Below are 8,275 nucleotides of genomic sequence, written 5' to 3'. Positions count from 1 at the left end.
TAAGCGATTCAGTACAAACTGTTTTCAAGTAACTGCTATAGCTGCACTTAAAGCCTATAACACTAGCATAGTGAAATTTTAACGAACCGCTATTTTTTTAAATTGACAGTGCTAGAAGATATTATAATTGTTGCAAATGTTGTTTGGCTAAATTGTTACAAATGTTGTTTGGCTAAATCTACATACAACAATTTAGAACTATGCTAGCAACATCGATGTTCTTATAATGAGGTAATGTGCTGGATGTGTCCCTAGGTGTCCCTAAATTGAGCTTATGTCCCTCGGTGTCCCTAAATTGAACATGTCCCTCTGTGTCCCTAAATTGAGCCTAGGACCTTCGGTGTGCCTAAATTGAGCTTATGTCCCTCGGTGTGTCTAACTTGAGCTTATGTCCCTCGGTGTGCCTAACTTGAGCTTATGTCCCTCGGTGTGCCTAAATTGAGCTTATGTCCCTCGATTTCCAAATTGAGCATATGACCCTTGATGTCCCTAAATTGAGCTTATGTCCCTCGATGTCCCTAAATTGAGCTTATGACCCTCAATGTCCCTAAAATGAGCTTATGTCCCTCGATGTCCCAAAATAGAGCTTATGTCCCTCGATGTCCCAAAATAGAGTTTATGTCCCTCGATGTCCAAATTAAGCATATGACCCTCGATGTCCCTAAATTGAGCTTATGTTCCTCGGTGTCCCTAAATTTAGCTTATGTTCCTCGATGTCTCTAAATTGAGCTTATGACCCTCGCTGTCCCTAAATTGAGCTTATGTCCCTCGATGTCCCAAAATTGAGCTTATGTCCCTCGGTTTCCAAATTCAGCATATGACCCTCGATGTCCCTGAATTGAGCTTATCTCTTTCGGTGTCCAAATTCAGCATATGACCCTCGATGTCCCTAAATTGAGCTTATGTCCCTCGATGTCCCTAAATTGAGCTTATGTCCCTCGGTGTCCCTAAATTGACCTTATGTCCCTCGGTGTCCCTAAATGTAGCTTATGTCCCTCGGTGTCCCTAAATTGAGCGTATGTCCCTCAGTGTCTCAAAATTGAGCTTATGTCCCTCGGTGTCCCTAAATTGAGCTTACGATGTCCCTAAATTGAGCTTATGTCCCTCGGTGTCCCTAAATTGAGCTTATATCCCTCGGTGTCCCTAAATTGAGCTGATGTCCATCGGTGTCCCTAAATTGAGCTTTTGTCCCTCGGTGTCCCTAAATTGAGCTTATGTCCCTCGATGTTCCTAAATTGAGCTTATGACTCTCGCTGTCCCGAAATTGAGCTTATGTCCCTCGGTGTCCCTAAATTGAGCTTATGTCCATCGATATCCCTAAATTGAGCTTTTATGTCCCTCGATGTCCCTAAATTGAGATTTTATGTCCCTCGGTGTCCCTAAATTGAGCTTATGTCCCTCGATGTCCCTAAATTGAGCTAATGACCCTCGCTGTCCCTAAATTGAGCTTATCTCTCTCGGTGTCCCAAAATTGAACTTATGTCCCTCGATTTCCAAATTAAGCATATGACCCTCGATGTCCCTAAATTGAGTTTATGACCCTCGATGTCCCTAAATTGAGTTTATGTCCCTCGATGTCCCTCCATTGAGGTTATGTCCCTCGGTGTCTCTAAATTGAGCTTATGTCCCTCGGTGTCTCTAAATTGAGCTTATGTCCCTCGGTGTCCATAAATTGAGTTTATGTCCCTCGATGTCCCTCCATTGAGCTTATGTCCCTCGGTGTCCCTAAATTGAGCTTATGTCCCTCGGTGTCCCTAAATGTAGCTTATGTCCCTCGGTGTCCCTAAATTGAGCGTATGTCCCTCGGTGTCCCTAAATTGAGCTTATGTCACTCGGTGTCCCAAAATTGAGCTTATGCCCGTCGGTGTCCCTAAATTGAGCTTACGATGTCCCTAAATTGAGCTTATGTCCCTCGGTGTCCCTAAATTGAGCTTTTGTCTCTCGGTGTCCCTAATTTGAACTTATGTCCTTCGATGTCCAAATTCAACATATGACCCTCGATGTCCCTAAATTGAGCTTATGTCCCTCGATGTCCCAAAATAGAGCTTATGACCATCAATGTCCCTAAAATGAGCTTATGTCCCTCGATGTCCCTAAATTGAGCTTATGTTCCTCAATGTCCCAAAATAGAGCTTATGTCCCTCGGTGTCCCTAAATTGAGCTTATGTCCCTCGGTGTCCCTAAATTGAGCTTATGTCCCTCGATGTCCCTAAATTAAGCTTATGTCCCTCGGTGTCCCTAAATTGAGCTTATGTCCTTCGATGTCTCTAAATTGAGCTTATGACCCTCGTTGTCCCTAAATTGAGCTTATGACCCTCGCTGTCCCTAAATTGAGCTTATGTCCCTCGATGTCCCAAAATTGAGCTTATGTCCCTCGGTTTCCAAATTCAGCATATGACCCTCGATGTCCCTAAATTGAGCTTATCTCTCTCGGTGTCCAAATTCAGCATATGACCCTCCATGTCCCTAAATTGAGCTTATGTCCCTCGATGTCCCTAAATTGAGCTTATGTCCCTCGGTGTCCCTAAATTGACCTTATGTCCCTCGGTGTCCCTAAATGTAGCTTATGTCCCTCGGTGTCCCTAAATTGAGCGTATGTCCCTCGGTGTCCCAAAATTGAGCTTCTGTCCCTCGGTGTCCCTAAATTGAGCTTACGATGTCCCTAAATTGAGCTTATGTCCCTCGGTGTCCCTAAATTGAGCTTTTGTCCCTCGATGTTCCTAAATTGAGCTTATGACTCTCGCTGTCCCGAAATTGAGCTTATGTCCCTCGGTGTCCCTAAATTGAGCTTCTGTCCCTCGGTGTCCCTAAATGTAGCTTATGTCCCTCGGTGTCCCTAAATTGAGCGTATGTCCCTCGGTGTCCCTAAATTGAGCTTATGTCCCTCGGTGTCCCTAAATTGAGCTTATGTCCCTTGGTGTCCCTAAATTCAGCTTTTGTCCCTCGGTGTCCCTAAATTGAGCTTATGTCCCTCGGTGTCCCTAAATTTAGCATATGTCCCTCGGTGTCCCTAAATTGAGCTTATGTTTCTCGGTGTCCCTAAATTGAGCTTATGTCCCTCGGTGTCCCTAAATTGAGCGTATGTCCCTCGGTGTCCCAAAATTGAGCTTCTGTCCCTCGGTGTCCCTAAATTGAGCTTACGATGTCCCTAAATTGAGCTTATGTCCCTCGATGTTCCTAAATTGAGCTTATGACTCTCGCTGTCCCGAAATTGAGCTTATGTCCCTCGGTGTCCCTAAATTGAGCTTTTGTCCCTTGGTGTCCCTAAATTTAACTTATGTCCCTCGATGTCCCTAAATTGAGCGTATGTCCCTCGGTGTCCCTAAATTGAGCTTATGTCCCTCGGTGTCCCAAAATTGAGCTTATGCCCGTCGGTGTCCCTAAATTGAGCTTACGATGTCCCTAAATTGAGCTTATGTCCCTCGGTGTCCCTAAATTGAGCTTATGTCTCTCGGTGTCCCTAATTTGAACTTATGTCCCTCGATGTCCAAATTCAACATATGACCCTCGATGTCCCTAAATTGAGCTTATGTCCCTCGGAGTCGTTAAATTGAGCTTATGTCCCTCAGTTTTCCTAAATTGAGCTTATGTCCCTCGGTGTCCCTAAATTGAGCTTATGTCCCTCGACTTCCCTAAATTGAGCTTATGTCCCTCGATGTCCCTAAATTGATTCCAAACCCGCTGATAACAGGTAAATCATCACTTTTATAACTGGAAATTGGGAAAATGGTTGATTATATATAACGGGAAATTGGGAAAATGGTTGAGTATATATCCCTTGATTTTTTCATACTTGAAACACAAGTTGAGGTGACCCTTGATAATGATTTTTTCATAACGGTAAATTGGGAAGATGGTTGTGTGCCATGGTGCCTTTGATGCAAAATTGACGTCCCTAAATTGAGTTTATGTCCGTCGATGTCCCTAAAACTGAAGGTTTGAATGCAATTTCAATGTAAATGCTTCATAACTTCAAATGTAAGTGGAGAAGACACTTGGCGCCTTAGATGGAAAATTAAATATATGTCCATCAATGGCCATAAACTGAATATATGTCGCTCGATGTCCCTAAATTGAATATATGCACCTCAATGTCCCTAAATTAAATTTTCATAATTCTGCTTTGTATTGTTGTCTATTATTAAGTTTATGGGAACAATATATGAGAACAAGTGCTAGACTCAAGCTTTACAGTTGAAAATTGTGTTCATTAGTTACTTTAATGTTGGAATTTAGCGCAGAGCTTGTGTTCTCTTTCATTCTGATGCAGGCAGAACCTGAACTGCTTCAGGTCTGATGCGGGCTGGTGATTTGCAGAATGCAACAATGGCTGAGCATGGTGCTGCACAGTCATATTCAGCTTCTGTTAATTTTAAAATTCGACTCCTGGGTGAGTCAAATGTAATATTGATGCATTGTTTGTGTCACATTTAAATAAAGTTGGGTTTTGAATATGTATCCGTGACAAACGTGGTCAATTTGTGATTTCAAAGAGTGAATGGATTTCCCTTCTTTGTGGAGTGGATGTGGGCATACCTCTTGGTGAGTATATGTTCCCTAATTAATGGTATGTCCCTCGATGTCCCTAAATTGGGTGTATACCCTCGATGTTCCTATATTGAATTAATGTACTGGATGTCCCTAAATTGAACTTATGTCCCTCGATGTCCCTAAATTGAACTTATGTCCCTTGATGTCCCTAAATTGAGCTTATGTCCCTCGGTGTCCTTATAATTGATTGTCTAAATGCAATTTCAATGTGAATGCTTCATTACTTTACATGTAAGTTGAGAAGACCCTTGGAGCCTTAGATGCAAAATTGAATATATGTCCCTGATGTCTCTAAATTGAATAATGTACCTCAATGTCCCCAAATTAGATGTTCATAATTCTGCAAAGTTTTGTTGTTTATTATGAAGTTTATGGGAACAAGTGCTGACCTGATCTTTATAGTTGAAAATTGTGTCCATTAGTTACTTTAATTTTGGAATATAGCACAGGGATTGTGTTCTGTTTCAAATCTGATGCAGGCAGAACCTGTGATTGCTTCAGGTCTGATATGATCTGAATGAAACACAAGTTGAGATGACCCTTGATAATGATTTTTTCATAACGGTTAATCGGGAAGATAGTTGTGTGCCTTGGTGCCTTCGATGCAAAATTGAGTACATGTCACTTGATGTCCCTAAATTGGGTTTGTCCCTCGATGTTCTTAAATGGAGTTTATGTCCCTCGATGTCCCTAAATTGAGTTTATGTCCCTCGATGTCCCTAAATTGATTTTATGTCCATTGATGTCCCGAAAACTGATGGTCTGAATGCAATTTCAATGTGAATGCTTCATAACTTAAAATGTAAGTGGAGAATTCTTAAGACAAGCATTGCGACGCTGTATTTGGATGACTCTAACGAGATGAATTTTTTATGAAAAATGTGGTTTACAATATGAATTCATTTTATGGTCTAAATGCAATTTGAATATGAACGTTTTATTCATAACTTGAAATGCAAGTCGAGATAACCCTTGATAATGATTTTTTCATAACGGTAAATTAGGAAGATGGTTGAGTATATGTCCCTCGATGTCCCTAAATTGAGTTTATGTCCCTCGATGTCCCTCAATTGAGTTTATATCCCTTGACGGTCTGAATGCAATTGTAGTGTAAATGCATCATAGCTTTAAATGTAACTGGAGAAGATCCTTGGTGCCTTAGATGCAAAGTTGAATATAGGTGCCTCGATGTCCCTATATTTAATATATGTTATTCGATGTCCCTAAATTAAGTGTTCATAATTCTGCTCTGTTTTGTTGTCTATTATGAAGTTTATTAACAAGTGCTAGACTCAAGCTTTATATAGAGATGCATGTGTCCTTGAAATCAACCTTGTTGATGACAAGGATGTTGTTCCGAATTCTTGATGTAATGCTAAAGGTTCGACTGTGGATTCTTCTCGAGTAGAGGTTTCAGTAGAAAAGGCTGAAACACAGCTTCATCCTTTAGAAAAAAATGCCATTAATGTGAGTTCGTTTCAACTTGAGCGTTCTATAGATAAAACTGAAACTAGACCACAGATATCACAAGACGATATTGAAACAAAGTTGGGTGATACGTTCTGTTCTGTTATTACAGGAATGAAACTAAGTTCTCTGGACGATAAAAATTTTGTATCCACTGAGTCTAGGAATCTTTTAGCTGGAAGTGATCTGGTAAATTTTGATACAACAGATTTGATAGCTTTTGTATCAGGAATTAGTAATGGTGGAACAGAGAAACTTTTGGCTACTCCGGAAAGTGATCTGAGACAGCGGTTTAAGGGAAACTTTGACTTTGTGATTGGTCAAGTGAGTTATTGATATTTTTTGCCTCCTGCTTTCTGTTTTTGACCTTTATCATGTTTCTATTTGATGATGAAACATTCCAATTAACAGTCGATAGCTTAAACATCAAAACATTCAAAATATGAAGACCCAAATGATCCAGTTTTGACTTTTGAAATGATTCTTAGTTTAGCATTTTGACTTTTGAAATGACCCAAATGATCATGAATTTACTCACATCTTACTCACATCTTCATTCATAGTGATTACTTGTCCTTCGTATTACTAACCTAAAGTTATGTGGTGTTTTAGTTAACTATGCGAATTAAATATTTGCACTGTATGTAGTTTTTATAAACTTTTCTGGTTTTCATTGGTGTCAATTGAATAATTCAATATTTGTGCAATATTTGAATTGACAAAAGCTTTCTCCAATATTTGTGCTAGATAATGTCTGAACTTCAAAATCCAATCCATGTGGAATTTGGTAAAGTCTTGTGTGGAAAGCATGGCATATTTTGTGAGTGTTCTTTCAGAATTTAAGGAGTTGGTACTAATGTGTGGAGGGCCCAATGAGAAACTTAGAGCTAACAAGTTAATAAATTGTCTCAGGTGAGTTTAATGAGTTATTTTTTCTCTATTAACCACCTGGATTTATTCTGCAAATGAAAAATCAATTTTTTTTTTTACAGTGTTAGTATGTTAAACTTAGCACAAAATGATATTTCCTCAAAGATTGTAACTTCCGTAAACATATAAAAACAATGTATAATAGGAGAAAATAACATCCAATATGTACACATTTTACAGTCCAAGTAGGAAATTTATCATGATCAGGAGAGCAGTGCTGTCAAATAGCGGCTATAGCGTGCGTAGTGGAATTTGAACAAATCACTATTATTATGAGATATGCTATTTAGTACACAGTAAAAGTATTGTTAAATAGGGCTATACTATTGTAGCATAGTGGAATTTGAGCAAACCATTATTTTCCGTGATCCACCACCTTTGACATCATTGTAGAAGAGAGGTCATCATTCATGAATAAACACTACTTACATTTTCAATGAACAGATGTTTTCTAAACTCTATAGTACAATAGCATTTAGGGATTTTCTTAATTTAATCATGTCAAGGACAGAGACACCGGGCATGACATGGACACCGACATGTTGACACCGATAATAATTTGAGAAAATGACATAATTCAATGTAATTATAAGTGTCGGTGTCATGCCGGTGCCGGACACCGACACATGTCCGACACCGGGACACGCCTAATCCAAGGAGTGTCTGTGATTCATAGGTCTTGTGTGTTCACACATGACAACAAGTTCCGTAATTATATTTTTTTCAAAGTTGTCAACATTTTGAACTGACAATCTGGAGGATCACCACAGGGTTGTTCCTGATACTCCTTCAGAACGCATGATGGGCCTCCCAACAACTAGGAAGCTGGCATTAAAAAACAAGATTGTCTTTGGCACTGGTGACCATTATCATGCCCCAACTTTGGCAGCAAATATGGCATTCGTCAGAGCAGTTTCACAGACGGGGATGTCCCTCTCCAGAATTGAACATAGACCAAGGGCATTAACGGGTGATTAGTTACACGCATTCATGACAACAGATGTTAAAGCATTCACTCACAACAAATGTTAACACTATTTTAATTTATTTTTTTTTATCAAATAAGTGAAGTTTTCTTAGAGGTGCCACATTATCATAATGCTTGCTTATAAACAACTCAACCTTTTTTTTTTTTTTTTTTATCTTTTTTTTTTCATTTGTGCAATTTTTCAACTACTTTTTTCCTATACTATTAATAAAAAAATATAAATAATTGATATTTTAATAAAATAAAAATAGTTTGTAACTTAAGAATTTTCATTGACCTTTCATCAATTTGAACCTTTTATTATTTTTATAAATAAATAAATAAATAAAAATATTTCAT

The 8,275-nt window shown here is 39.0% G+C and overlaps 1 pseudogene; it reads left to right on the top strand.

Moving 5' to 3' along the window:
* The first annotated feature begins 4,326 nt into the window (after positions 1-4,326).
* Positions 4,327-7,958, top strand: LOC123895880 (annotated as a pseudogene).
* The last annotated feature ends 317 nt before the right edge of the window (positions 7,959-8,275 follow it).

The sequence above is a fragment of the Trifolium pratense genome, linkage group LG7, assembly GCF_020283565.1.
Source record: "Trifolium pratense cultivar HEN17-A07 linkage group LG7, ARS_RC_1.1, whole genome shotgun sequence".
In the NCBI taxonomy this organism is placed as follows: domain Eukaryota; kingdom Viridiplantae; phylum Streptophyta; class Magnoliopsida; order Fabales; family Fabaceae; genus Trifolium; species Trifolium pratense.
The sequence above is the reverse complement of the archived record's forward strand: the minus strand, read 5'-3'. Positions and strand labels throughout refer to the sequence as shown.